Source organism: Corvus moneduloides, chromosome 14 (genome assembly GCF_009650955.1).
Source record: "Corvus moneduloides isolate bCorMon1 chromosome 14, bCorMon1.pri, whole genome shotgun sequence".
Taxonomy (NCBI): Eukaryota; Metazoa; Chordata; class Aves; order Passeriformes; family Corvidae; genus Corvus; species Corvus moneduloides.
The window spans coordinates 4,166,106-4,188,256 of NC_045489.1; the positions used below are offsets into that span (position 1 = coordinate 4,166,106).

Consider the following 22,151-nt stretch of genomic DNA (forward strand, 5'->3'; position numbering starts at 1 on the left):
AAGCCATCTAATAAAAAAGCAACTTCCTCATGTTTGGAAAAGTATTGCTGCTTCTCTTTGGTCAAAACAGATTTTACTCTGTTGAATAATAGAGCTTTTGACAACATAGAGTGAAACACTGTATAAAATAACTAAGCTGCAACAATGAATGAGGTTTGAATAGAAAGCATTTCCAAAATGACTCCTAGTTCACAAAGAAATTTAAGTTAAACTTCACTCTATCAAGTTACAGTGGCAAAGCCCTCCATCAATGTATGACAAACTCTGCATTTAAATGAAGACAACTTCCAGCAGCACTACACAGAGGTACCATTAACCTGTTCATTTTTCACACGGTGCTAGTGTTATTTTGTTTTACTGTACATCAAAGTAGCACAAAATCATTTTTTTGGTTTATTATTTTATCTCTATAAAAACATTCCCCCCTCTTTTTAGCTTCGGGTTTGTCCATTTTGAATTTCATTTTATTCAGTATTTTTTCCATTTTTCTTTTTGATGCTTTCAGTTGTTTATCATACTATGATGGCTGTGCAGTAAAGCTTGCTACAAGAACCACTGGGCTATAACAAAGTAAACCTAAAATAAGAGCATTTGATTTCCACGGGAAGTTTGATGCACATATGCATTCTCTATTAAAATCACCTGCTGAAGTCATCCCCTGCACAACAAAATTGTCTAACAGACAGTGTTAGGTTGATACGTGGGGGTTTTGAACAAACAGGAATCGTTGTTCTTTTGAATTACAGGAGCCTGTAATCCACAGGCATGTGTAAGTGCTTAGCTGGCACTTACTGTCTCTGAAAAAAAACCCTACAAACCAGCTAAAATTAGCAGCTTTCTCCAGTGGAAGAGCTCAATCAACGAAACAACAAAACATTTTCTTCTCGAGCTCAAATACTAACAAATCTTTCGCGGAAAACTCCATATGTTGGTATTAATCTAAGCAAAACATTTTCAAAATACAACAAACAGCTTTAAAAGATTTTATGAAGAGGATTTTAGTTCTGATTTGTGTTTCCAAAGGACGAGGAGATGGGGCTGTGGAGTCTCAGCGCTGGTTCTGCAGTTTTTGCCCTGACAGCAGCTCATGTTGGTGGCTCTGAGCACAACCCGTGGCCCACAGGTTCAGCAGAGCACAGCTTTAGCTGTTTCCCAGCACGTACCACAAGCAGATGTGACACCTGTGCCTCAGCACTGACCCACATGGAAAGCCCAAGAGATGAAGAAAGAGAAGTTCATATCAAAAACTTACTCCATTCCCTTTCAGGGTCCTGCTGGCTGTATTCCTCCCCCCTTACACAGGCAAGGCAAGTTCCACTGCAAAAACACAGCCCTTGGGAGTGTCTGGGATTGGGGTCCTTTTGGGACCCCTTTCAGTCTAATAGACTGAAAAAAAAGAACTGTACTTCTACCCTACTGAAAGCCCTTTTAGTGAGTATTCCTATAAAGCAGTAACTCCTAGGGCTCGGATTCTAGGCTGACTTACACAGCTGTAGCCATGATAATTTGAATGGAATTGTTCCCAGCTGAATCTGTTCAAATAAAATCTAAGTCCTTTGTCTCTAATTTAATCTCAGCTTTTAAATGAAAAACTGCAGGCTGGATGCTGCTCACAGCTGACTGTGACACACCTGCAAGGACCTGTCTGGGTCTGTAACACCCAGTTCTGCAGTTTTCTGTGCCCAGTGTCTGGTTGCCAGCCAAGGACAGGAATCCCAGAGCCCCCAGCACTGCAGCAGACACCTCACACTTCCAGCTGGATTCCCTGTGATGCCTTTTCCTGGTCTTAAAATCAAGAGTCATACACGATTAGAAGGAGAAAAGGGATTTTACCTTGGTATTTATTTTAAGGATCCTTAGGTGCACACGTCCAGGTCATATGCATCGAGATGCACCCCACCAAATGCCCACCCTAAAAGATCTGGTCTAACATTATAGGTTTTACTAATTAGCAGATCTATCAAAGATTCCCCAATGAGAGCCTCAAGTGAGCCCCCCTCCCCAAGGAGCCCTCCCCTGGATGGTTCTATCTTGGTTTACAGAATGTGTTCTGGAGAGGACCTTGGGCTCTGGGGCACACTGATCCCTAGCTACAAAGCTTCTAAATTGTTTAGTCTCTCAGCTTGACAAACAAGTCCAAGAATGTAGGCAAAAAGCACTAAGAATACAGAAGTTGCAAAAAAGATATAACGGGGGTATAAAAGAAAAGGCAAAAAATCTTCATGGCATCACCTGGACATGCCCAGAGACATGTCACCCATCAGGAATGAACACCTTTAGCTTGGGATAACACCAGAACTCACAGAAAGCGCCGTTACCTGAGTCCAAACGCTTCCAGTTTGGGCCAGAAACACATTTTCTGGCATTTCTGTTTAAACATGAAAGCAGGAATTTCAGATAGACAGGATACAAATGTCTGCTCGACATTTGCTTGGGGTTTTAATTTGATATGCACAAAGGACCAGTAGATGTAAGGTTTTTATGGGGTTTACTTTACGTTGTGAACCTGCTGCTGGCACCACCAAGCCATGGAATGTCACTGCTCTGTGTCTCAACAGTTCCCCAATATCCCCTCTTATTGTCCCACATGGCCTAGGAATCCACCAAATTTCACATTTATGATTTAAAACGTATGCAACCTCCACAATACAGAAAAAATTGCTAATACAAGCACTGAACAGCAAACCCAAGGCAAGCAGAATTATCACTTGGGGAGAGTAAAACATGATTTGTTATTATGTAAGTATTAGCATATAAATGCTAATAGCATTAGCATATAAATATTAACTTTATTTCATATTATTTCTCATCTTTTGTCACCCTGCCCTTTTACTGCATTTTCTTTTTCACACTTTCCTTTCTCTCACTCAAGAAAGTTACATATTCAAGAAGTGCAGAAAAATCTTTTCCTCATTGGTAACAAAGGAGGCATAAACAGGAACAATCACCTTCAAACAATTTTAAATGCATTTCTTTGAGGGTCTAAAATCTCTACGCAAATTTTGTACTTGCCGTCAATAGATCTTCGTAAATGGAAAGCTACCCAAATCTAAATTAGATATTAATTCAGTTAGAAACTGCTAGTTTATAGATATATTTTAGAAACTTCTTAAAAAACAAAAATTATGGTCCCAAGTGAAGACCATGGAGGCTAAAAGAGAACTACAGTATTGTTTCTCCTGTATACCTTCAGGAATCTTATTATTTTTACTAAAGTCAGTCTCTGCTGATTAACATTCTATTGGCATTTCTCAAACCCAAGAACTCCTTGAGTCATCAGTTACTTGAAAGTGAGGAGGACTGGAGGTTTTGGTTTTTTACCTGCACTTACACCATGGTTATAAAGTCATTCTTGTCATCCTCTCCACCCCCACAAAATCACTAATCCTTGAAAGAGCAAAATGAACTGATCTGAATGTTGTTCATTTTTAAAATTTTGGTTGAAATTAAATTTGTCAGAAAATAAATTACATTTTGAGCAGTATATCTGACAGTTGAAATTTATACAGTAAAATGTTGAGAAATTGTTCATTAATGTCTCTTTTCTTCTTTATTTTCCACTCCTGTTGAGAGCTAATTTTATTATTTTTTTTCTCTCAAAGTTTTATACATTCCCTTGATATCCCAAAGATTTTTAATTTGACTCAATACATGAAATAAGGTTATTTTTTGTGATTTTCTTAAAGTTACTGATCAGCTCCATCTTTTGTAACTCTATTTTATGCTCCTTATAGACAACCGTATTTCATAAAACCCACTAATTCATCAATGCTTTGTGAAATGTAATTAATCAGTGGAAACATGCAGCATATCACTGCTGATGTATGACAGTGCTCTACTTTTGTGCTTTTAAACATAGGAGATTTACTAGAATCAGAAGAGAATTTGCATATTAATCAAGACAAATAAACATGTGGTGATTTAACTAGGAAACTGTTATTTGGATGACAATTTAATCAGCACAGGTTGAAAGGTCCATCACTGCAGCATCCTGTTTCTGCTAAAATATTGATTGCACTACTGATTTCAGTAATGCTTTATTTTACAGGGCACAAATAACCATGTAATTACTCTTTAATTGAATGGTAATTGCTTGCTGGCAATTATTTGTTAGGTTTTGGAGTGTAATTACTAGGTTATTTGTGTTTTGTGAAATAAAATGTTATGTATTAGTAGCCCAAAATATTTTCTGTATGAATGGTCTGCCAAAACTAGGCAAGTTAGTTATGATGGCAGGAGTTTGACAAATAACACTACAGCACTAAAAACTACTATTAAAAGGATCAGATGAACCTTTTAATGCTTTCCCTTTACAAAATTAACATTAGATGTAACATTTGTAAGATAAATGGAGGAATACTGTACCACAGAAGCATGATTTCCTCTGGGGTCTAGTCCACCATTTAGCATAATTTATCCTGATGTTTTGCTTTTCATTCTCTGAGCTTCTTTAGAGGAACTGAAATAGCATCCTACCCTCTTGAGAGCAAAGAATAAACCAAGTAGAAATACATTTCAACAGTACTTCATATTTCTGCAAGTCAAGTGGATTACCACCAGCACATTATCTTAGCAGCCTATAAACTCTGTAGCCTTGGCAGCTCGCTAGATAACAAGGGAAAGCATTATGTTTTGCAGTGTCAATGAGATATGACACTTTCTGTGATATGTTTATTCCAAGTTGTGATAGATGAGGTACCCGATACTTTGATCGTTAAGATTTGAATTTTACTTCTACACTTTTCATTTTTGTCATCAACTATTTATGAATTGGCAGTAGGCAGCCTTGCCAGGACTGCTGATTTTGTTTTTTCCAAAAGAGATCCAGTTAATAAATTAATTATTGATTTCATGAGGCTGGAGCTATTTGGCACAAAAATATGCTAGACCTGTGATTTAGGAAGCTCTCACATGTATCACAGATTTCTTCAATAGCAACATATTTTATTAGGCTTAAAGGAGAAATACTGAAGTGCTATATGACATGCTGTGTAAATTGCCCTGGTAATAGTGGCAGTAAGTGGTGCAAGTGCTCAGAAGGGGGAAAAAAAAAAATCCCACAACAAAAATAACACTTGAAAAAGCTAAATAAAACACACACACACACCCCCCCCCTCAACTTTAGTTACTTTCCTGAAACTGGAACAGGAACCAGAAATTAAAATTTTTCTCCTCTTCAAAGATCATTAAATACCCCCTAGTGATTGTGCAAGGTACTTTTTGAAGTCTTTACCAATAAATGTAACATCTTGATGAGTTACAATTCTTCCGTTACCTTCAGATTTTTAGTTGTAGCACGGACTTAAAATAATCTCCTTGCTTTGGCATTTATTACAACATTTCAAAGATGCCAGTGGTAGTTAAACTCTGCTTGACCTTTCAGTGTTTAAGAAGAGAAGCAAACCCTGACCCCGGCAGCAACCTGATTCTGTCTCCTCTCGGTGCTGGCAAACTGATCACTTGTCTGGCCATGGCAGGACATTGGATCACCAGCCACATCAAAGGCAACAGGAGCCAATTCAGCAGCAGGAAAAAAGTCATCCATGCAAAATGGGCAATTAACATTAATCATACATGAAGTTGTTGGAGCCGATAACGAGAACCTGGTCCCTATGGCAACGCTCGGGGCAGTGCCCACGCCAGCACCCGGAGAGCCCAGGCACAGCTCACCTGCCAGGGGACACAGCACCTGTGCAGAAAGGCTCTGACACTCCAAAATGGAATCTCCCCACCCAATTCCCCGGGGATTTTCAGTGAGGAAGGTCCTCAGGGAAAACGTCAGTGGAAGTTTGTTCTAAAGCATCACAAACCTGAACTTTTTCTGTCATTGTGGTTGGTGCTTCCGTCAGAAAAAACCACTCCTCAACAGCACTGAATTGCTCAGAGCTGGGACTCCAGTGGAATATTACACCTTTATAACCTCACCATTAAGAATGGAACGTAGCACACGATCACTGTGTTCATCCTGAAACATCTCAATCAGTGAAAATCCAGCAGAGATCTGACTAATTACCACACATGATTCCCTTACCACCAGCTTGGTTGGTTGGGTCAGAATTCCCCCAGGATTCCCCCACTCACGACCCCCCTACATGGCTCTCTCCAGGTATCCCAGCTCACAGCCCATGGATGGTTTCCCAGGCACACACACATAAACTACACCAGGATATTCTAGATGCCAGCTCTGTATTGTATATCCTGGCACACTGGAAAGCTGCCTGGGCAGAGGCCATGCTTTATTATTGTTGATTATCATAAGAATAAATAAAATTTGCGTGTTTTTGAAGTTCCATTATGCACATTTTTATTTGGCTTTTAATTTTGAAATATTGAGAATGCCTACAAATCACACTTCCCAGCTTTCCTCCTCTATTAAGGGCCACAGGACACTGAAGAGATTGGTGTTGCTTATTTTCCTTGAGGTTTCACCACTGAAAGCTGACATTCTCTAAGTAGTTGATATGCAAACTTAGAAGTCCTAAAACAAATAATAAATACGAAAAGGCACTAAGAGCTATGGGAAGTGCAAAAGTAGAAGTTCCTCACACAATAATTGTGATTGAGCCATCTCTAGGAGGTATCTGTGTCTGACACTCTCACTACTGTATGAGACAGGGTGGCTATTTTTCTGCCTGCTACTTAAAGAGGTCTTCAGATACCACAAGAGAACTGCAGAAAATGCTTCTATTTTACTTTAAAAAATTAATGGGGGTCTGATTCATGAAAACATCCTCAATAAAACTATCTGCAAAAATAGTGAAGCAGTATAGAGAAGCTTAAAATGATCTAGTTTCTACTATTTTTTTTTTTTTTGCAAAACACCATTGTCTCAATATATTGCCATGCAGTCTATTATGTACTATTTCATTTTTACAAAGATCAAAAATTCAGGACTACTTAAAACTGTGCAGAAAGATAAAACAGATAAAACATAAAAGAAACATATGCAGAAACATAGAACAGATAAAAGATAAAACAATTTAAATGAGCTTTCTAGAAATTTCTTAAATGTATTAAAAAGCCCCACTAGGGTAAAAATTTGTAGAACTATTCCATCCATATACAGATGCTTTACAGATTTATCTTACAGATTTATTCCCATGATGGTCTCCAGGACCTTTCGGTTATTCATTGATTAAGGTACTTATTTAAAACTTAACTTGGGGTCTACAGTCAGAAATACCACCTGAATTCCTTGTATTCAACTGTCACTATAGCCTAGTTGCAATAGAGAACAAGTGATTGGTTCTTACTTAATGGAGTTTAATTGCTTATTTCTGAAATCAGGCATTACAGAATAAGTTTAAAACCAAAAAAGGCTTTTTGGTTCATTGAGATTTAAAACTTTAAGTAACTCTTTAATTACTTATGAGTATACCTGCAGATTTAAAATTCCTCAACATTCCCGGTTTTACTTTTTTTCCTGTCAAGTAACAGCACAGGAAAAATGGGGATAAATCAGCACATTTCAGAATGGTGGTGATTCATGGCTGCAGACAAGCTGGGAGGCTGATCCACGTTCCACACTGCCCCAGCTCAATTTAAGGGTATGGCAGTAAGGAAATTGGAAGTGTGACTCCAGCAGATGTAGGGATACACACAGAAATTTAATAGAACTGCATGAAGTTAGTAACCGTGGCAGTGAAGGTGCACTGGCACAGATAAAACACAGTCCATTTAGCTGTGGATCACAGCCAGTGGGACAAAGTTCCTGCTGCTGTGTCTTCATTCCCACTGTTCACACTCTGCTTACACCAAACCTTGCAGGAGGGGGCCTGTCCAGGATGGAATCGAGCCACTAATGACACACCCAGACCACAAATTCAAATTACAGACTTGTTGTCGAGACAATGCTCCCCCATGATGTCCAGCTAAACCAAATATGTAAGTGCCAGAGATATGTAAGGCCAGGTTTATAACGAGCCTTGCAAACCTCGGCTCAGCTGCCTGGATGGCTCTGCTTGGCTTCTGGATCCAGCCAGAGCTGGGAACCACTGCACATTACAGCCAGTATTATTATGCAACTTAAATGTTTCGGACTGGGTTTTTGTTTTAATCTCCTGAAGTATCTGACAGTTCTGCAGGTAGAACCAAACCACTGAACACATTTTTGGGATTTTTCTACCTGTGTGTGAAAGCTCAGCACTGATGTGAGCAGATGACAAGGCAGGCACTGGGATAAGCACAGGAACAACACAACTCCATCCCAACAGCTGATGTTGGCCAAGGCACAGACAGAAATGCAGGGCACAGTCCAACCCTGAGCAAAGATATGCCATGACACTGAGGAGCTATAAATCTCCTTTCATACAAGTTAATTTAGCCCAAATTTTTTTAAGAATTATTTTATTTTTACACGTACTTCTACAAATATTTGCATGGAAACTTTCCAAGCAGGGAATCACCATCTATTACAAACACTCGTGGCATGTGTCTGAATTGTATCAGACCCTCCCAAGCTCTATTTTTGACCTGTATCTGAATTCAATGCCAATTCAGAGGAACGTATTACAAGAAAAGGTATTTGAAATACTGCTGGTTTCCACTAAGCTGTGTCTCAGTAAGTCTCAATTCAATGAAAGTTGTAAAAAATGTGACTGTTTAAGCCTATTATCTATGGACAGAAACCTAAGAGCAAGACTTGACGTATTTACAGCCGTGAGCATCATGTAACCCAGAGGAGCTGATATTAATTCCTTAACAGGGGTGCATTGTGCTGTGGTGGTACAATGCTGTCAGAGCAATTTGCAGGCTGATGCAATGGGAAACTGCTCCTGCCTTAACTGTTTTTAATCTCTGCACTACAAGTTTCAGTGTTTTCACAATCTTGGCAAAGACTCTTCAAAGGTAGAAAACAGAAATTCATCTTTCGAAGAATAATAAATGAAAGAACATAGAAGCAGTCCTCTGCACCAACGTCCATGCTGAAAGGAGGAATTGTTCCCAGCAATCCAAAGGAGCCTCTATGATTAGGTGATTCTGTCCAGGAGTAAACATCTGAGGGCTGAACTTCGCTACACAGAAAATACCTTTCAGTTTGCTGGTGGTCCTGAGCCAGTATGAAATTAAACAGGCAGTAATGTAAGGACGTAGCTCCACTGCCTCACCTTTACCTTTCCAGATTTTGTGACTGTTGGTATTTCATTTGTTAGCTCCTGAGACAGACAAGGCTATTATTTCTACTGCAAATGTACAGTAGGAGAAGGATTTTTCAAACAACAGAACACAAACCTTTAGGACCATGAGAAAATAAAAGGGAAGAAGGAAATCTTTTACAAAATTAACATTAAATTTTGTCTTTAAAACCTGTTTTGAAAATACGCCAATATGAATATATAAAACCACGTAAGTATTATCAGCTATGTTAAGTGAGATTTAACCTACAGGAATGTAGGGACTTTCCCTATTTTGTGCACACATATGCACACACTCACAAAAACTCTACCTGATGGAAACTCCATAACAGCAGATAATTGAAATGACTGTGAAAGCAAACCCCACTGCACTCTCATTCTGAATGTGGCCAACCTCAGGGCTGACTGAGAGAGGAGTGTGCTTCAACCAGAATCTGTAACTCTGTAATCTCAGCTGGGTACCAAAACCAGGGAATCATAAAGATACCAGTTTATGGTATCTCAATCCTCTCCCCACTGCACGTGAGCACTGGGTTTCATTCCCTCCCCTAAGAGATTACAGCATCACTCTTTCCCTTCTTGATAATATTGCCTCTGCTCCTCCAAGTCAGGTTTACCCTTTCCCCCAAGGTGGGGTAACAGATACAGGGAATAATTATTCTCAGCTCATAACAAGCCTCAAATACTACTTGGTTTTTTATACATTGAGGTACTTTTCTGACCAAAAGTTTGTCTGCTTTTCCATCGACAGCTACACCAAGGAACCTTCTCACCACAGCCACAGATCAATTCCCACTGAGAAACACGATGTCATTTTATAAATGTCTCTCTCACATACAGTTAGGAAAAACTGGAAGAAGCCAACTCCAGAAAAAGCAGCTCAGACTACTGAAAAGCAGTATGAGTTACTCCCAAGTTCAGGGATTTCCTGAACTCAAGTATGTCCTGGAGTAGATACAACAGTTGAGCAGACAAGTCGTACCTGCTGTTGATGTCTTTAAAAGACATTCCTCCAGACCCAAGGGTTTGACTCTCCCAAAAATTCTGTGGTGTAACTTCCTAGCGCCATCCACCTCTGGGCAAACACAGCCCTGCCACGGACTGCCACAGAATCCCACTCACATACACACACACAACTCCTGCTCCTTACTCAAGAGGTTGTTTTAAAAGCTGCTGAAAAAGACTGAAAGAATTCAAGTAAAGGAGTGTTTGTAACCAGATTTCCTGGAGATAAATGAAAGACATACGTTTCCATGGCTGCCAGCCTACTAAATTTTGCAAGCATAAATATTTACCTAGGACTGGGGGGTGGGGAAATCAGGAAGAAAACCACCATCTAGACCCTTCAAAGTTTAAATACTGTAACACAGGGGTCGTTATTTATAACTAGAAATAGAGAACATGTCTTTTCTATGTATATTTCTATCATGTTTTTCATCCCCTCCATATGCATTCTATTATTACCATTCTTACACCAGAAGATAATTCCTGTGTCACTCGCTCACCCTGTATGCATTCATTTTCTTTAGGCTTTCTTGTGGTTATTGATTTCCTGCTTTGTTGAAGTGGCTTTGTTTCTTTCGCAGCAGGCTATCCATTTTAAAACAACAGTTCTTCAACAAATAAAAAAAATTACGTTCTAAAATTAAGTAAGTTTTATCTTCCTTTATTTTCATCTGAGTTAAATGCAAGTGACACACTTCCCCTAAAAAAAAAAGGAAATACTTAATGCCTCCCAGCACGCAAACAAGTAAATAAGTAAAATTTTTCTTTTCTAACAAGACCTATTTATTTTTATGATTGGAAACATGAAAGAAAAAGTGTAGTATAAATAAAGCCTCTTTTGTACTCTTATGTTGTAATCACTGCTACGGCCAGTGGTTTAACATCAACAAAACAGGATTATCTGGCCCAGAGCCAAATTCACTTAAGTCCTATCTTGCTACCCTGAAAGTTGTTAAAAGAATCCTTTTTTTCTTTCAATGCAAGTGGGCTCATGCTCTAACATGACAAAGTTTGCTGTCCTCTCCCATCAGACCAGTCCAAGATACTCATTTTATACAACAAGGAATACAATTACTATTTAATCAACTGCAAAACCAAGGGAAACAGAGTTTTTGCAGAAGATGACACTTGTGACATGTGCAGCGTCTTGTCTGGATGCTGTTTGTTCGACAAGGGCCAGTCCCAGAGTTCTGAGCTTCTTTGCTCTCTCAATCCTCCAACATCCTTATTAACTAATTCCAGTGAACTAAGGCAAAAAAACCGTAGGGAAGCAGACAGACACTCTGTACTATATTATACTATATATTAAGGCAGAATTTTTGCCATCTTTCTTGCTAAAATCAAATTACCAAGTGCCAATTATTAGGGTACCAGAAGCCCAGTACTTTTTCTTCCTCCATGTGCTGTAACAGACCTTCCTTGAGTGGCAGGAATTTGCTGTCCTACATCATCTTCCTCACCATCACTTCTTTAATGAAAAACCTTGCACACTACTGCTCAGGCATGGGAATTCTTTCCAAAAGCAAAGGGCTTCATGTTCTTGATCCAGTTATTGGATCCAGTTATATGAAACACCTCCCATATTGAATGTATCATTCTGTTTAGGGAGGGATGTTTTCGTGAAGGAAAATGTATCCAATCAGCAGATGCAGGATTCTTTGATGCATTCAAATCAATTAGAGATGTGGGAGCTCACATTTCATGGCCAAACTGGCAGAAGAACAAGTACCAGGACAGCTGAAGATCCAGGTGCACCTTTGGGAGGGGACAGGCATCATCTCGAACTGATTTTGTGACAAATCAAAACCACTCAGAACTTTCTTTTTAGGCTATAGACATGTGAGGAGGGAAGAGAAACAATGATAAACACCTGAAAGGTGTGTAAAGCAATGACCTGCACCCTGTCACACATCTGGGAACACTGCACACCTCGCATCTGCCTGCATCCAGCACTCGTGTCAGCTCTGCAGGTAACTCGGGACTGCAGGAAACAAGCGCCCACTCTGGAAACTCAGTACCCCACAGTGCAACACCAGACATGGCTGCATATCTGTTACCCAGGAAAAAGCAACTCATACTGGGACGCAATCCTGCTCCCAGGGCCAGGAAGGCAGGGCAGGGCCATGACCAAGAGGAAGGGTCAGGGCTGTGAATCCTTCACTGTCAGTGTCTGCCCTTTCCAGCCACACTATCTGAGTGAAGGACCTGCCTTCAAACTCACTGTGCCGTGTGGGCCTTAACTGACCAGGGACAAAATGATGCTATTTTGATTTGGGAACATCTGATAATGAAACAAGTCAGTTTGTTCAGATGAGGAGCTTTTTGTCAAGCATGGACACACAAAAACCCAAACTCATTCACTGAAGGAAGAGTTTCCTACCACCACGTGCTCTGGATCCCTGAAACATGAGGGATGACACCATCCCTGTTTGGTATTTACCACCTTTTTAAACACCAACAATCTTCAGACCTAAGTGCTGAGCACCAGAGCTGTGTCATTTATCCTTGCAGTAAATAAAAAACAGCAATTATTATTAATAATAATAACAATAATCTAATACACAGTAATTTCATCTCTAGAGTGCAAAGCATTTTAGAGATCAATGTCACTATAGACAGGGAAATACAGTTCTTACAAGGAGGAAATCACCCTGAGCTGTAGGGAGAAGTTGTAATCCTGAATCCCCAGTATTTGCCACTCAGTCATGAAATCAAACTGATCATAATTACAGTATTTGTAAACTATCCCAGAGCATGGATGCCTCACACAGTCCAAAACCATCTGCAAAGATGGTACTTCAGAAACACTGTCAGATGGATAAACTTCAGTGCCCAGAGATCACCCTCTCCTAATCCTCTGTTTAGCAACTGGTGGTTAAGTTTATGACCACAGGAGAAAAAAAAAAAAAAAAGAGCTTTATAAGTATGCAGCCTAACTTTTAAAAGGAAATAGGCTTTGAAAAAGTTTGCAGGATATAGGAAATGAAAAGAAAAAATGTTTTCATTTAGTTTCCTGTTTAGATGTATGGACAGATTTGACTTCAAATAGATGAGCCACACAGAAGTTTCGTTTATAAGGGTCAGATGGTAACAGTTTCTGTTTAATCCTCGATTTACATTAACTTACAGGAAAATTAATGATTTTAAACAGGCATCAAAGTGAGGCTGTTTTTTTCATTTCTCTAACTTTGCTGGAGGAACAATTGTTTCCTTTATCTGTCTTCCAGAAAGTTGGTGATTGTGTTTAAGTTAAACTACTCATTGAGCCTTCAGGCACAGCATATTATGAGTTGTTTTGCAATGAACATTAGCCCCTTACGAGTGCAAACTCTCTGACAGCTCTCTTAGATTCTTGAGCTTACTCGAGCGTTTCACAAAACCACTCTTCACAACTGCACACATTATAATTTACACATTAAACCAGCAGGTTTTCACCTCAGGTCTGTTGCCAAGAATAATCCTTCAAAACTCTTTTATCTTTTTGTAAGAACATAATTATAAATGTGCAATTAACAGCCAAAGAAAGGTCTTAAGAAAAATCTTACAGCAATATTGCCTGTTTTAATGCCTCAACCAGATGGTGGTTTAAAGAAAGCGATTTAAAGAAAATAAATAAAAAGTCCCATTTTTCAGTCGGCAATGATACGTCAAGTGTAAAATTTGAGGTATTAAAGCTGGAGTGCTGCGGGTCTGTCTAATCACCAGAAGTGCTCTTAATTCTTTTGTTTTGCTGCTGGACAGACCAAGCAGTTGTAAACATCATTACTGATATGCATCAGTACAAAAGCACAGAGACCAGAGGCAAAAAGAATTATTTGCTGCATTTTTTCCGTGAACAGAGCCCATCCAGTGACTGATTTTCCCCAAGGAAGAATAATATGCTCATTTTTGTCTTTTGTTACAACTTGAATTTGTACAGTCTAATCCCGGAGTCTTTTCCTCTAAAAATACAGGTGCTTCCCCTTTTACTAATTAAACATGACCACTGGGTAATTGTTGACATTCTCAAGTTGGAGTAATCACCTTGGACTAAAGGGGTGACAGAAATTCCAGCTTAGCCTTACTCCAGATAACACTCAAGATTTATTTTTTAAAGCTGTAGAGAAATGACAGAAGAAGACTCTCCCATTTGAAAACAACCCAGCTGCATTATTTTACAGCCAGGCCATAGTGCCGTAAAATATCTGCTTGGAACTAATTAACTTAGGAGAATTATCAAATACATCACACAGTAAACTGACTGATTTGACAATAAATTCAACTGCTTAACTCAATTCTACAGTGATGGACATCTGGCCTGCTCTTGTTCAGATAATTTAATGTGTTCCACTATTAACAATTTCTATCATTTTAGATACACATTTCTTTCCTTGAAATTTAAGAGCTTCAGAGTGTTGGGATTTTTTGGAAATACTCAGAAGAGAAGCATCTTTCCTCAATGTCATTAGAAGCAGCAAATAATTCGGCATGATCAGTGATATGGAACACAAAATCAGACTTGCACTATTTCAAGAGATGGATACAGACAGATAAATATGAACAAACAAAAGGCAACAAAGCCTTTAATTGTACCCCATATGCCACATCATATAGCAGAGTATGTTGGAATTCAGGGTATTTCTGTAGGGCAGGGTCTGGAGCAGTTACAACCTGTGGGACCCCCCCACAGTTCTGGGAGGTTGTTATCATTTTCTTGCATAATAATCCTACAGAATTCATTGTCCAGCATCATTTGGGTTGTCTTCAAAGCCCAAATTAGAGACACTTAAATAACTACAACCAGAAAACTTCACCTTGCACTGCACTGAAATGAGGGGGCAACTTCAGTTCTGCATCAACAATACATTAACACAGTCCCATCACCTCCATGCAAAATTTCCAGCTGCTCAAGTAATTGTTTCTAAGTAGTATTTTTAACTAATAATTTTCCCTTTTATTAAAAACAAACAAAAATCAAAACTTGAGTTCCAGCAATGTAATTAGTTTCCAGGTCAATGACTTGTTTTCCCTTAATTTTAAAAATAGCTTTTATTGAAAAAAACCCTTCAAAGGAGCACAGATAAAGAAGCATGAAAATCTGTTCTGTGTTTGTGTCCAGTGTAGGTAGGTCCAGTAATTACTGACCTGTAGAAATAACTTCTGCTTCTGATAAATACTTAAACAACCATAAAAAGAATGATCTCAGGCTGATGACGGCCCAGGGTGGTGCTGCCATTAGGCAGAATAAAATCTTTCCATAAAGGGAGCTGCAGATTTAATTGATATATGGGAGAAAAAGGAAGATGCAGTACATTTAGACCCTAATTTAATGAGAAAAATCAACTAACAGAGTGCCTTGTTCCAATAAAAGATGAGTATGAATGTGAGCGCTCATGGACTGAAACAGCAAATTATGGTAAGGAGAGGAGCTGCCTTGAAAAATCAGCAATAAAGTGATTTAGCTCTAATATCTTCATAAACATTCTGAAAAGAAAGCAGGGAAGTTTAAAACAGCTCAAAGAAGAGACTGCATCGACAGGAGAGGGGAAAGATTACAAAACCCTTCAGCGAGATCTGAGTGAATAAAAGCAGCTTTAAAATTAATTCCATTTTTTCAAAAAGCAAAATTAATGAAGTGTGAAAAACAACGAAAATTTAGCCCTCCAAAAGAGAGGCAACATCTGCAACGTTAATATGCTGAGAGACATTTAGGTGTTATAAAATACTGCAAATGAGGCAGATGTGATAAAACAAGGAAAATATCCAACTTTTTGCTGGGCTGCAGCCGGGAAGCATCATGTCAGGAAAGGCAGAAATTGCCCAAACTCATCTGCTCCTCCATGGCTGTACCTGGAACTGCACGTGGATTCCTAAACCACCTAATTACAAGGAAGATATTCCCCAGCTAGAGGGAATTGAAAGCACTGCAGTCAAAATGATTAAGTTGTAAGAATAGGCTGATTTCAAATGAAATATTTAGATTTACATCACTGTATTCTGAATGGCAAACAGCAGATGTGAAAGGAATGTTCAACATAAAACACATCTAAGCAGATCTCTGCACATACAGCAAAACCAGCACAACTTTTTCACCGAAATGGCACTGCAGAGATCAACAACTTTTAAATGTGAAATGGTGAAAAGGCACGGAATTCCTCAGCTTCCTGTGGATCACCTGTGGGGCAGAGCTGGGACAGTGAAATAGCCAGTTACGATTTCACTGCCCTGATTACACAGCTCTGGAACTCACCAGCCTTTGCAGAATTTCCCCACTCCACGCTTTGTTATTTGGGATTATTTCAGAACATCCAGAGAGGTATTTCAGATTTCAGGCACAGGGCAGAGCCTTGTGCAGGAACATCATTTGGTGTAACACCCTTGGCTCCCTTCTGAGAGCAGCGATGCTGAAGCACTTTCAGTTTTCTCCTCCGGTGCTGCTCACTGCTGCTTCCCAGCTTTAATTGCACAGCTTTTCCTTAAGCAAATATTAACAACAGAACAAATTCCTCAGCTAACTGAAAAGGTTATTTTCTAGTGATACTTAAAAGAGCCCAGTTGTTCCAAAGCATTATTCTACCATGACTAATTGACATTAGAAGAAGTGCAAAGTACATAACTTGATTCTTTTTCAAATACAACAGAAGACATTTCTTTTCAAACCACACAAAATCTGTCTGGGCTGAAATTCTGCTTAGGCTGCAGTGATGAAATCTCAAAGGAAAACGTATGAGAATGTTTTTTCAGTAATTCCTTGTAAGCCCGATTTTTTTTCTGTGAAATCTCCAAGTTTGGTGCCTGGTAAGCATGCTCTCACTGTGTTTATTCACTCATTGATTTTTTATTGCTATTGGATGTAGACATTTCCTGAGAAAAACAAAAATAAAATCATAAAACTTTAATTTTTTTTTCCTATTTTAATTTCTTAAAACATGCTTTCCTAAAGAAGTGAAACAGATTTCCCTTTTAATATTGCAGTGCTGGAGTGCGCTCATTTTTAACTTTCTAACAGTGATAACAGTGAATTTACACAGTGTAAAAATTATTTGAAATTACCCAAATTTAAATTTCTCAATAACCATGTATTTCCAAGTCAGTTCGAAGTAGATTGGGTGCAATCACATGCTTCAGAGAGCATCTTCCTCCTGTTAGGGACCAATTCCTACTCTCCCTGTGAATCCCTTCTCAGGTACAGCTGGATAGCAGGGTTATTTATCATTTACCTGAACAAGCCTGAGCCTACAACATGTGCGACCCAATCCACAGAAATTCTCCAGGATAATCCTTGAGGGCATTTCTTAATAGAATTAAGCTTAGCACCATCACAAATTATTCAAATAGGCCTAATTAAAACACATTCAAACTGCCTTTTAAATTGCTGCTGAGCTTGAACCAGTTCAATGCATCAGATCTCAGTTTTTCAAAGTCTCTGGAAGAGCTGAGCACTTGTGCCTGCCCTTGTTTTATGAGCAGCCCTACCAACACAGTGTATTACTATCAGAGAAGTTCAAAGAAGAGCATCTGAGAATGATTAAAAAAACAAAACTGGGCATCAATTCTAACTTCCCAGCCAAAAAGTATGTTGTCAATGACTGATGTGCACATTCAAGTCCAGAAAACCTCTGACATCTATCATTAGCATTTGTGTCTCAGTAAAGACTTTAGATCTGTCAACACTGCCCCAGAGTCTAAAATTTCTATTAATTGTCAGGTTTCAGTTGCAGATTTCCCAAAGCAGGTTTCCCTTACCTAAACTGCTTCCAAACTTGAAACTGGGCAAAAATAAAAATGAGAGAATCAACATGAAGTTGTTCAGAAAAAAAATGGACTGGCCTGTTCTATTTTCCACATTTGAATTTTACCTTGATATTTAACAATTCTATATTTATATATTTAAATTTTCCATCTCCAGCCTTTATGTGTTTTAGAGTTATTTTTAAATTGACTTTTTCAATCTCATGATTTAAAACAGTTCTTGAGCATGAGCAACATCAAACAAAAATGCTCAGAAATAAATGGCATTCACTGCCATGCTTTTATCTATACACCAATTTTTACTGGAATTTTGAAGTTTTAAAGGCTTCAGTTTTAAATGCAGCCATAATTACAGGAAACATTCATTTAATAGGGATGGGTCAACACAATTCAAAAAGGCAGTAATAAGATATTTAGCAAACATTATCCATCAGTGCCCAAATGAAGAAGATTTAATAACATACAGAAAAGACTCTGCCTTCACATATTCCCACAGATCCCCCACATCACAGAGACATTGTGAAATATACAAGGCCCATGAGGGCGCAAAAAAGTGGTCACCTATAGAAGAGTTCTGCCTACAAAAAAAGGGCAGTAAAAAAATATTTTTAAATGTTTATACTTAGATGTTGCCCCACTTGATGAGAGTATTTCTCAAATTCTTAGTAATTCCTTCCAAGTGCTGTTCTGGTCCCCTGTTCAGCCGATGGGTTTTCCTCTCCATTTTTTTTTTGTTTCTCTTTGACCCAGAAGTGTTTCCCTGCTGAACCTCAGACATCTCCCACTGTTATATCCACCCCTACAATCCCACTTCAAGAAACTCTCAGTCCTTACTTTCGACAATAAAAAAGCATCATATCTCAAGATTTTATTTACTTTTTGGCACTAAAAAATACTGCCCTTACAGCAACAGTAAGTTTGTTCTTTCACATGTTATCATGGTTTATGCAACAGCCAATCCTTCGAGACAGGGAGCTCCAATCCTGATAACCAACCACCCTCCCAACCGCCGGCACGGACACAGGAACCCGGCAGGAACAGCTCACCAGGGCTGTGGTTAAGGACTTGCACCAAAAAAAACTGAACAAGGCAGCCTAATTTGTGTGTTGTATTCACCAGAGTGACCTATTTTGCAACTGTATTACATTAGGAGCAAACATTTAAATGATAGATAGATAAAAATGAAATTGTTTCCAACCAAAAGCCTGTGCAATACAAAATCCATTTCCTTCCACATTTACGTTTTTAATCAACATCTATCCCAACTGCTCAATATTTCCCAATGATTTGCCTCTAGAATATCCCCCAAACTCTCTGCTCTTGGCCTCACATCCACCAAATCTGTCCCACAGCCCCAGGTCTGTTCTCCCACTGTGGGAAATTTCTCATCCCAGCTGCTTTCCCTGGACCAGTATTATGGTATCAAACAGACCACAAAAGTAAAGAATGAGCCAGAACACAGGAGGAAATGAAGCTCCTGCCCTTTCCCTCTCACTGCTTCTCCCCGGATGGAAAGAGTCAGCGCTGACACCTTCACACCATCCCAGGGGTTCTCCCAGATGGGAGCTGATGGAAAATGGGAGATCTTTGCTCTGCCCCTGAATTGGGAGCGAGGACCTGCACAGAGGGTGGGGCAGGTGACAATGCAAACACCCAGAAAAGAGAGCTGGAACTTCACTGCAAGGGTTGAGCTCAGTGGGTGTGAGCAGGGGTGACAATACAAATGGTACTACTACAGAAATAATGCAGAAAGGGTATCCAAGAATGGTTTGGGTTGGAAGGGACCTCTAAAGGCCATCCAGTCCAACCTTCTGCAGTGAGCAGGGACACCTTCCACCGGATCAGGTTACTCCAAGCCCCACCCAAACAGGCCTTGAATGTTCTCAGGGATGTGGCATCTACCACCTCTCTGCACACCTTGTACCAGTGTTTCCTCACCCTCATTAACTATTTTCTTGTTTAAATGAAAGGTTATTATGAAGGGGTAACATACTTCTTTTTTTTTTCCTGTATAGAATCGTAGAATCATTTTGATTGAAAAGACCTTTAAGACCATTAAGTCCAAGTATTCACCCAGCACTGCCAAGGCCACCACGAACTAATTAAGCTGGAGGAAGTATTTTGCTAAACTTAACTCCATCTTTGTAAAAAGGATTTTAAGACTATGACACGATTCACGTCTAACTATGACTTCACATATACCAACGTTCCAAGCAGAAATATCTTGTTCTCTTCTTACCTCCTCTTCCCATCCCATTGGTTTTGCTTCTTGCAGACTGATAAGCTCTGTCCAGCAAAACACCAAAATATGCACTTGACTAATACTCCCCGTGGTTCTGCTGACCCAGGTTGTTCCCACCTCAGCCACTGCTCCTGTCACCTGCTGGGTCGAGGGCAGGATAACCTGCTCCTTCCAGGAGCCAGGGAATTAGACATCCACTATTTATACTCGGGTACCTCAAAGTGCTCTGCCTGTGTAGATAATCTCCCACAGCTGCCACAGACTGGCTGAGGCAGACAAAGCTGGATTTAGCTCTCACTGCCTTAGCACAAACAATCAGCTCATCACAACTGGGGTAACAGCTACAGCAACAGTAACCATTAAAATGCAAACTCTTGTTTTTAGAAGGTTAAGGTACTTCTTAAATGTGAAACATTAAACATTTATAGCAGCTTTAACTTGGATGCTCACTCTTTTGAAACATAAAGGAAGAAGTGAACCAGTGACACTAATTATTTAAACCCAAACAAGTATCACGGTACTTTGATTTTATTATTATTATTATTGTAGGATTTATCTAATAGTCCCTGAAATATATGCACCCAAGATACATATTATTGCTTTTGTGCAATGACAATTTATTAGAAAATACAGTAAATAATGTACTTAAAATTTGGATTTTGTCCCCTCCTAAACTCTCGTAAAGACAGCAGCCAAAACACTGAGTAAGTCAGGGTGCCTTTGAAGATATTTAATTAAAATCTAATCCCACATTCTTAAGGGCTCACATAAATTAAGCTGTCATTCAGGAGATTTATGCATTCCCATTTGCATATTACATACAATTCATCAATTACTGGTGTTTGAAGGCAGTGCCGTTCCCGGGGAGCGCCGCTGCCAACAGGCACTTGGCGACGCTCCGGCGGCGCCCGCAGGCCCGGGAAGAGCCACTTCCATATGGCTGATCCTCCTCTGCCGTCACACACCGCCCCCAGCTCTCAGACACCTCCCCTCAGCGGGATGGATCTTGCTCAGCCCAATCTGGCAGCTGGAGACCAACATTTGGGCAGTCTTGGAGCAACCACAGCAGAGCCGATGTTCCTCGCATCGTGAGGTGTCACCCAACAGCCGTAAGCCACCTGATGTTGCTGCAGGAAGCCAGGCCCCGCTCCTGGATTTTCTCAAACTAAATCACAGAACCACAGAATCACATCCATTTAGATCCATCCAGTCCAGCAGCAGCACCACCACGGCCACTACTAACCCACGTCCCCAAGTGCCACATGCACACGGCTTTTGAATCCCTCCAGGGATGGCTTCTGGTTGCTGATTAATAATAAGTAATAAATACTGCCTGGAGACATTTCTGGCTCCTTCACTGCTCACAAGACTCTCTTTGTAGCATTAAGGGCCCCATTAAGTTAGAACAAAATATATCCTTTTAAGTGTTCAAAAATATTTATCTGAGTTTATACATGTTTCAACGTATTCAGACCTAGGAAATTTTCCCAGTAATTCTTTAACATTTTTAAACATATCCTTAGATACGCACAGCTCATATACACATGTGGAACATTTCCTTTTAAGAGCATCATTACCTGAATAAGAATATATCCATAACTGCTTTACACTCCTGTATTTGTGTGAGCCGGTCCAGCAGGGGAGCAGAGCTGGCACATCCACGTGCCCAAACACACATCTGACATTCCCTGGCCTATCTGAACCATGGACCCTCATCCCCACAGCTGTCTCATGGATGTCTGTACGTCCACAGCCCAGTATCACCTTCCTTGTTCCCACATCTGCAGTGGTTTGATGACAGGACAGGCACAGATTCAACAAAGAACTCAAGAAACCATGAGAACCAGACCAACATGCAAACAACAGGCTCAGAAACTACATGGAAAAAGTATCAAACCCAACACTGATTCACATATCCTGTTTCTACATCTTTTTTGGGGGCTTAGACAATGATCTTAAAGCATCTAACTCTGGGAAGACAAGGTAGTGCATGACTTGAAAATTAATCTGTGAAACAAATATATGTATCTGTAATTAGA

General features: G+C 39.6%; 1 protein-coding gene across 4 annotated transcripts in view; it reads right to left on the reverse strand.

The window, feature by feature from the left end:
• DACH2 (dachshund family transcription factor 2) overlaps nucleotides 1–22,151 on the reverse strand; it is a 250,069-nt gene that overhangs the window by 126,093 nt on the left and 101,825 nt on the right. The window contains exon 1 of one of the 4 annotated variants that reach the window (XM_032124110.1): nucleotides 20,110–20,282. The exons of the other annotated variants lie outside the window; for them this stretch is intronic. The gene's annotated coding sequence lies outside the window, so the exon portion shown is untranslated. Of the gene's footprint in view, nucleotides 1–20,109; nucleotides 20,283–22,151 lie in introns of those variants that run through there. 4 annotated transcript variants of the gene reach the window in all.